We start from the raw sequence: 8,326 nt of genomic DNA, 5'->3' as shown, positions 1-8,326 counted from the left end.
GTTGATTGGGCTAGACTCACTCTGGGCTCATGGTGTTTTGCAAGAGCAGAAGCCCACAGGCTGAGAATCCAGCAGAAGAGAGTGCTGCCGTGTCAAGGCACAAAGATAGGCTTTTCTCCATACCAAGGGTATCCGGAGTTGCCAGGGGCATATTCCATAAAGAGATTTGGGGTTTTGGTGCTCAGCCATGCAATACACAATTCAGACAGTCTGCTGAGAGAGGCTTTGTGGGTCATGATCCCGGGCAAAGTTCTCGTGCTTCCGTGCAAAATGTGTCCTAGGGGTGAAAGCAGATGATGCTTAGGACACCACCACGTCTACACAGATTAGCACAGGCCCAGCAACACTTAGGCATCTGAAAAGCCCTTAAGTCTCTTAATGGATCTTCTCTTAAGCCTTAAAAAGTAGGGAGGTAGGGCCAGGGAATCTGAGGAATTTGTTTATTAGGTGACTTCCATCAGTGGGAATTTTGCACGATCCTGGACTCAGCTGTCCCAGTGGGAATTGTGGCAATAGGGCACTGACGGTAATAGGAGTTGTCTTCCCTCACAGTTCAAGAGATGCTGGGACAATAAAGCGTAATTTAAATTTCCCTGCTCCTGTTTCACAGAATCCATGTCTATATCTTGAATTTTTATTTAATTCTCCTTTTTCCTTTGCTGCTTATGTTATTGTCTCCTTATCCCAATAATTCAAAAGTGTTGTTTTCTCTCTAATTTTTTGCCACAGTTGGCAGGGTAGGGAAATCGAAAACAGAAGTCAGAGACCTTGGGAGTATAATGAAAACGAAATCATGTGCCTCCAGATTAAAAAGAGGAGACGTATTAAACATTTAAAAATACAGATTAATCAATTATGTATGCAAAAGAGGACACAAGAATTACAGTCATGAAAAGCAGAAGGAAATTCAGAAGTACAGTATATGCCTCTGGGATCCTCCTGACTCAAATCCAGCAAAGGGATGTATTTTCCCTCCATGCATGCCCATAAATCCCATGAATGTCAAAGGGACACTGTTAATTTAGAATAGGCCCAAAATTTAGGTTTAGAGAAAAGAAAAAGAAAAGAGGTTTCATAAAACATTATCATAACAGCAACAGCTTTAAAAATTTCAAGCACATTTCAGTGACCATTAAGGGGGAAGGGGGTTTAGTAAAAGAAGGAATTTAACAACTTCTCTCACATTGTTACAATTCCCACACCAGAGACTATAATTTACAGACACTACAGACACCGCTATATTGGCTTTCATGATGCATTGTAGTAGTGGAAGAGGCCTGTGGCAGTCCAAAATGGATGCACCGAGGAACAGTATGGGGAAGCACCTCGGAAAGGATGCCTCGTGCTCTTTAGGATAATCTGATGACCTGGCCGACAGCGATACTGTAGGAAAGAGAAGGATCGAAATGCTGCCACCCAAGTTTAGTGTTTAGTGTTCTGCTGCTGCAATCCTCGGGAGATACTCAGAGTGTCTTTCAGGTAAGATCATAAAGAAGGAAAAAAAAATTTAAAAAATGAAGTGCCCATTTATATATGTGTGCTTGGAGGGCCAAATTTTGTCTTACCGAATGGTCTGGAACAGTAAACTAATTCTTAAAACTAACATAAAAGTAACTCCTCACAGTGCTGATGGTATTTTCCTAGCATTCTTCTCTTCTGTTATTCTGACTAGGTTTTCAGGACCATGTCTTTTACCACGAGGAGTGATTTGTGTTTACAAATTACATAAATGCAAAATTTATATCATTTTATATAGAAACATTGACAGAGATCTCCTGGTGATGGAAGTCCCAATCCTTATTGTCTCAACCAATCAGCAAAATGTTAAGAATGTTTTAATTAGTGTCAAAACAAAACCAACAGAATATTTTCCCTAGGCCCTCTTTCCAAACTTCTTAGAATTTACCCCAAACTTTACTGTAAAGCTAGCTGGGTTACTTGCCTTCAAAAACTCTTGCAGGAGAGCTACTCTAGATCTTCACCATTCTGATGGTTCAAAAGCTTCTGGTTTTAAATACAGATGTATTTGTGGCCAGCAGTATTCCTTTGGTTTTGTATCAGCATTGACCTGAATAATGCTTTCCCTACCTGCTTTTTATCCTCCCTACCTCCACAGAATTACGTACTTCTCCTCCCAGACTTTGCTTTGCCAAGCCATCCTGCCTTCATCTCATCCATCGAACTTGCCACTCCCAGATAGTCCTACCAGTTCTTTTTTGTATCTGTTCTAGATTCAGTTAATGTTTCCTAATATGCGAGGGCACAACTACACACACAGTAATTCTAGCTGGCTCTTACTCATACCTTACACAACACTGTTACAAGTTCCCTATCTCTACTGGAAATGCCTCACCAGTGCAATTGGGATGGCGTGATACTGCTGTGGCCATGCAGCCATCAGCCTTTTTCCACAGTCGTCAGCAAGTCAAGAGCTCCTGGCCTAGGGCAGAAATGCTAGTTATTACTTCCCAAATGGATATTTTCTACTGTTAATTATCATCCCGCTACTACTAACCATACTTCTCAAAATCATTCATGCAATTTTTTCTGTAGGGCATTCTGATCCTCCCAAATATCGGCAATGCCTTCCAATTTGGAAGGCCTAGAAGAAAACTTTGTTAATGCAAATCTAATTGTGGCATTCATTAAGGAAAATCTCAAATAAGGTCCCACACTGACTGCTGATGTAGTCTCCTAGCTATGTCTCAGAAATTACTGAATGTTTTATACAGTTAAGAGTAAAATAATGCTATTTCTGTTGAAGAGCGAACTACATTTTTCACAGTCAGTCTTAGAAGTAAAAAGTGAAGATTAACAAACAGAAGAGATGGTTATATTGATGTGAAAGGAGATTTTAGTTCTGGGTTTCCTCCTGTCCCCAAGGAATCTTTAGGTCTGCATAAACTGTGAGAGACAAATATCTTTTCTTAATGAGGTATCTTTCTTTCCATAGTGTCAGAACTGTCCATACTAAATAGTTTACATTTTGTTCCATACAGAAAGAAGCTTAATGTTGTTGACATTATGGAAGCTTTTGTGTAAAGCCAAAAATGTGCACATCTAATGCAATAAAGAGTTATGACTATGCTATTCAGGTGTTATTGCAGGTGTCATGGAATTTCACCAAGATCTCTGTAGAGACTGCATCACTTTTTGGAACAGATTGGCACTTAGTCTTTTGCTATAGGTTACATTACAGCTTGCAACAACTACAAAATGTAACTGTGCCATTTTACCTTTGCCCATACATGGTTTGAAGCATCCACTAGTTTTAATGGTTATCAGCAACTTCTTAGAAATAAAACTGAATTTAACTCATACAAAAGAGGGAACATTTCTTTGAGATCCCTGGGAACAGTTAGCACAATCTAGTACACAATTTTGTCCAATAAATTTTGTTTTCATTTAACTTATGCATTATTTACTTTTCCTCTAACATTATATATAGGTATATTATTCCTACCTTTTTTCCCATGAAAAGTATATCAGCTGATGGGATTTCGAGTCCAGAAGAAGGATCCTTTATTTTTTCACTCCATGTCTTTATTTCCATCTTGATTTTTTTTTCCCCACTTCATTTCCTAATCTTTTTTTGGCTTCTTTTCTGGCTTTCTGAATCCATTTGCAAACTTCGATCCTATTCGGAAAAATAAAATTAGTTAATTATGTCAAATATAGAGAAAAGAACAACCTGAAAAGATACAGATAAGCAAACATTATTCTGGTGTCTGTATCTGAGGAAAACACTCTTATCTTTACATTTCCTGAAGAATCAAATGCTGTGATTTTTGTGAAAGGAAGCAAAGTATATTATGAAAATCGTCTTTACAGCAACTTTGGAAGTTTCCACATTGTGCAAGAAAGGAAAAAGACTTTTGTTGCACAGTGGTATCAACCTGCAGTATGTACTGTATTTGTGCAGTTCTGCTATATTATTTAAACACAAAATAATTATCACACACTTTAATAAAAGCTGAACAATGTCACAATTATACACAAATGCCATGCTAAACATCACAGTATTCTAATCATCCAACAACTAGAAGCATTTCCCAATTCCCTTTCCAATTCGTTTCAACAGTAACGAATATATCCCTTCACAAATACACACATTGACTTTATGAGGCAACTTAAAAAAAAGATGTTCAGCCATGACAGAGACTATCGTGAAGGAAACAGAAGCGAGTATTTGGGGCAAGGTCCTATTACGTTAGGTGCCAACTCATTCGAAGTTGGTTGCAGATGGATAATAGGTAGTACACTGTGATTTCCATGCAGCAAATGGGGGTGCTGGGAAGAGATGCTGCATGCTCTCGGTGGTTCTCAAGCTGTTTCCATCTCCCTGATGTTGCCCTTCCAGTGACCTCCTTTCTTCAGAATTTATTTCAAAAACTACAATAGCCTTTCCAGGCTACTTTGACATTAGTTTACTTTAGGATCAGCTTACCTTAAAATAAATAAAATTAATATAAAAGTGTACAATGATAGTCATCTGTTTGGTCCTCTCCAGTTTCTAAACTAGAAGTTATTGCAATCGCTCAACCTTTTTGTCCTGTATGCGCTTAACTCAAAGCAATCATACAATTTTATGATTTTGTATAGTGTAGGATACCTTTACTATAGTAACACTGGATGTTGTCCCAATAGCTTATTCTTACAGCACGCTTTTGTCCCTTGAAATACAGATCAACTTACCAACAGTGACTGCCACATGAAGCTGTTGCTCTGCATTAGAGGTCCGACACAGCTGCCTGACCTATCTGTGTTTACAGGATTGATTTCAATCTCTGTTCTTAAAATTCCCCTAATTCACCTATTTCAGTGTAGTTTACTTTGGTTTCAGTAAGCCTTTTTTCCATATCTTTCTATACTCTAGCTCATGGAGTTTAGTCAGAAAGCATTCTTTTTAAAATATCATGTGTTTATAAGACTATGTAACAAAATCTGGTCTGCAAAGATAAAATATGAAGTTGCAATTTTAATAGGGCTACTAGTCCTGATCAATTGATTCATCCAGAAATCCAACTATAAAATGAAGGAGTCAGATGTCTGTGCCATTCCCTGGAAAGCACTGTAAATTATACATTCCCCTCACCCCAAATTGCAGCTAATTTTCTTCTGCTCCATATAACACAGGCAACATTTGTTAAGTGTCGCAATACAGGCACTATTCAATGGAAGCTTTAATGTAAATTCAACACATTCATTAATTTACTGAAATTTTCCCCAAAATGCACACATTTGACAATGTGCAAGAAAGACTTGTCTCATTTCATACTGTTTCTTAATGACTGAAAGACATGTGTTGATTTTTTTCACTTCGGTGTTTAGCATTTATGCTGTTTGAAAGCTGTTATTTGTGTTCCACAGCATGTTCAGAATCGCCGGGGAAAAATAATTAATTTCACTTTTGAATAAACATCAGAAGTCTCCTAAAGAAGGGAAAGAAAACTATTTGAAGGTATTTTAAACCGTTGCTTTCAAACCTAGATGAAACTTGGAAGGTTAAACCCTGAGTCTCCAGCCTCCCTCTTTCAGCAAAGAATTGCTCTCACAGAGCAAGAGGTCCTGGAGACCTGGCTCCCTGAGAGGGCACTCAGGCAAGATGTTTGGAAAACAGGCAAGATTTCATCAGGATGTCTTTAGCGCTTTGTCAGAAGGTTTTTGATGGGTAGGCTCCTGGAAAATACTCTATTTTAAAAGCATTAGCTTTTCCTGACGGATTTTGAGGAATTTTCTGCTGAAGCAAGATGTAGAAGCAATTCAATGGGGTGTCGCTTTAAACAAGGGTGAGACCATGATGTGCTTGAGATTTTAAAATCCAAACCATGAAGACATGTACTAGTGAAGAATATTGCTGTGAACACAAAGTGGCCTTCAGTACTATTTTGATGAAAAATGAACCCACTTATTTCTGGTTCTGTACTCCCTAATGGTCTTCTACCTTTGAAATAGGTCAATGCCAACCCAGAAACCCATATATCTTCAGAACTTCTTCCCCGCTCCCCTCCCCCCCCTTTTTTTTCCTATAGTCTTCCACTGTCAGAAGATGCTGTGTTTTTCTTTACAAATGTCCCGCTTTGGAAACCTGCACTGAAAACTGAGCTGCTTCAATTAGCATGTCTTATTTGTCTATATTTCTGTTTCTTGACTGCATGTGCTTAGGTCTTCAAAGCAGATCTTCAGGGCAAATTCTTGTGGATATCTATTCCCAAATGCATTTGCCACAAATAGCCTGTAAGATATTTAAAAATCAGATATTTTGTTTAACATTCTTTCTAGCTGACCTTTCGCTTGTCATGGTGACCTCATCCTACCCTTTCCTTCAGTCTCAGTGTTTCCTCTTATCTGTTCCCTTCCTCTTTCCTTCACTTCTCATTTGGTTCTTTTCTCTCCTCACACTACAAAAATGCCTTGTTTCTTCTCCTATCTAAAATCTCCCACCTTTCACCCCACTTACCTCTATTATTTCTACCCCATCCCTCTTTTCACTGTAAGCAGACTGAAGATGCTCTTTACAATGATTCCCTGAAACCCTCCCTTCTGGTTCTACCTTATATTCCCCATGTGCTCTCTTCCCCTTTCACCTTGCAGAAACCATGACGGCAGTTCCCTAGCTAAATCTCAGCACTCCTACTCCATCTTCACCTTCCTGGACCCGTCACTATCACTAACCCTATCAGACTCCTCTTGACCACCTCTCCTTTCTCGATTCCCAACATTCCCCCTCCCCTTTTCCTCAAAGTATCTTCCCTTCTCCCACTTCCTGTAGGCATTCCACTGGATTCCCTTCTCTTACTCTTCTATACATTGTGAATAATCTCACACACCCATGCAAACAAATCACAATTTCCATAATAGATTCAGAGCTCTGTTCCATATCAATTTATTCCAGACATGTCTCCTTCTAATCAAATGGGAGTCTTGGCCCGTCTCTGCAGATCATACTTAGGGTGACTAAATGCCCTGAACGTTCGTAAGTCCTTTCCCTTATCTTCATCTTTGACCATGGTGAGCAACACTACTTCCAGCTGTGGATGTTCACACGCAGAAACACGAGATCCTGTCTTCTCGCTGAGTCTACCATCTGTGTTCTGATTCAGTCCGCATCGTGTTTCCACACGCTATCGCTAAACAATAGTCTTTATTGTCTATACTTACTGCTGAAGTTCTTGTCCTGCCGCTCATCTCGATTAGCGCAATGCCCTTTTCTCTGGCCTTCACAAAAGCACTCTTGCCCTGCTCATTTTGGGCCCCAGCTATATAAATCATTTTCCTGGCCTGTTGTTCTGACTATAGCCATTATCTTTGAACCCTTTCAATGATTCCTTTTTCCTCTGGGACATCAAGCTTATTGTGACTCTCTTAACTTTCAAAGCCCTTCATGGCTTACTCCCAACTTGTCACTTTTTATTCACTATCAAAATATAAATGCCCAGCATCAGTCGGCCCCAGATGCCAGCTTCAATTGATCAATTTGTTAAATTTTCCAACAAGCATCTTTTGTGCTTTCTCCCTTGCTGCCCCTCAGGCTTGAGAAGAGCCTGCATGTGCATTCATAAAACCAACTGTTATCCTCCTTTGAATCCCTTATTAAAATTCTCCTTTGCCAAAAACTTGAAAATGGTTAGCTTACAGGCGCATGGAAAGCACCCCCTAGTATGATCTCATTATTCCCTTATTCTTATCCATCTGTGGTCACTGGTCTTATATTTCGATTATATTACTATAAGCCCTTCGGGACAGAGGCTGGCTGTTTTATGTTTCTGCAGCACTTAGTGCGCAGTGGTTCTAGACCACAATTTGGACTGCAAGGTGCTGTGGTAACACAAACGAGCAAAAAAGTATAAAGAAGAGCAGCAGACTCGTTCACGAGGCTACCTCTGAGAAGCAAACGAGCAAGCAGCGCAGAGTGATTTCTTTTAACATTTTGTACGCACATTTGCAGGAAACTTCCTGCTGGCTTCACTCGATGCAGAAAGGAAGACTAGACTGCCTGTTCTGGTTTGGACAGCCAGGCACAGGAACAGGAGCATGGCAGACAAATAACACACAAGTAAAGACCTTTACATATTCATGGCTATAAGCTAAACACAGACTGTATTTTCTAGAAACACGGCTTTGGAAATGCTCACAGAGCCAGGCCAGTCACAGCAAACAGAGTATCAGACAGTTTAAGTTAGTTTGAGCTTCCTTCCAATGCATAAAAACCCGCATACTTCCTTTCTCCAGGTTTTTCTTTTTTTTTTTTTCCTCCAAACAGGGGTGAGATTGATAATTATCTCAAACTAGTCAGTGGTACAATAATAATCTGTTATTTGCCTGC

Source organism: Balearica regulorum, chromosome 2, assembly GCF_011004875.1.
Source record: "Balearica regulorum gibbericeps isolate bBalReg1 chromosome 2, bBalReg1.pri, whole genome shotgun sequence".
Classification (NCBI taxonomy): domain Eukaryota; kingdom Metazoa; phylum Chordata; class Aves; order Gruiformes; family Gruidae; genus Balearica; species Balearica regulorum.
This window is presented reverse-complemented; position numbering follows the sequence as displayed.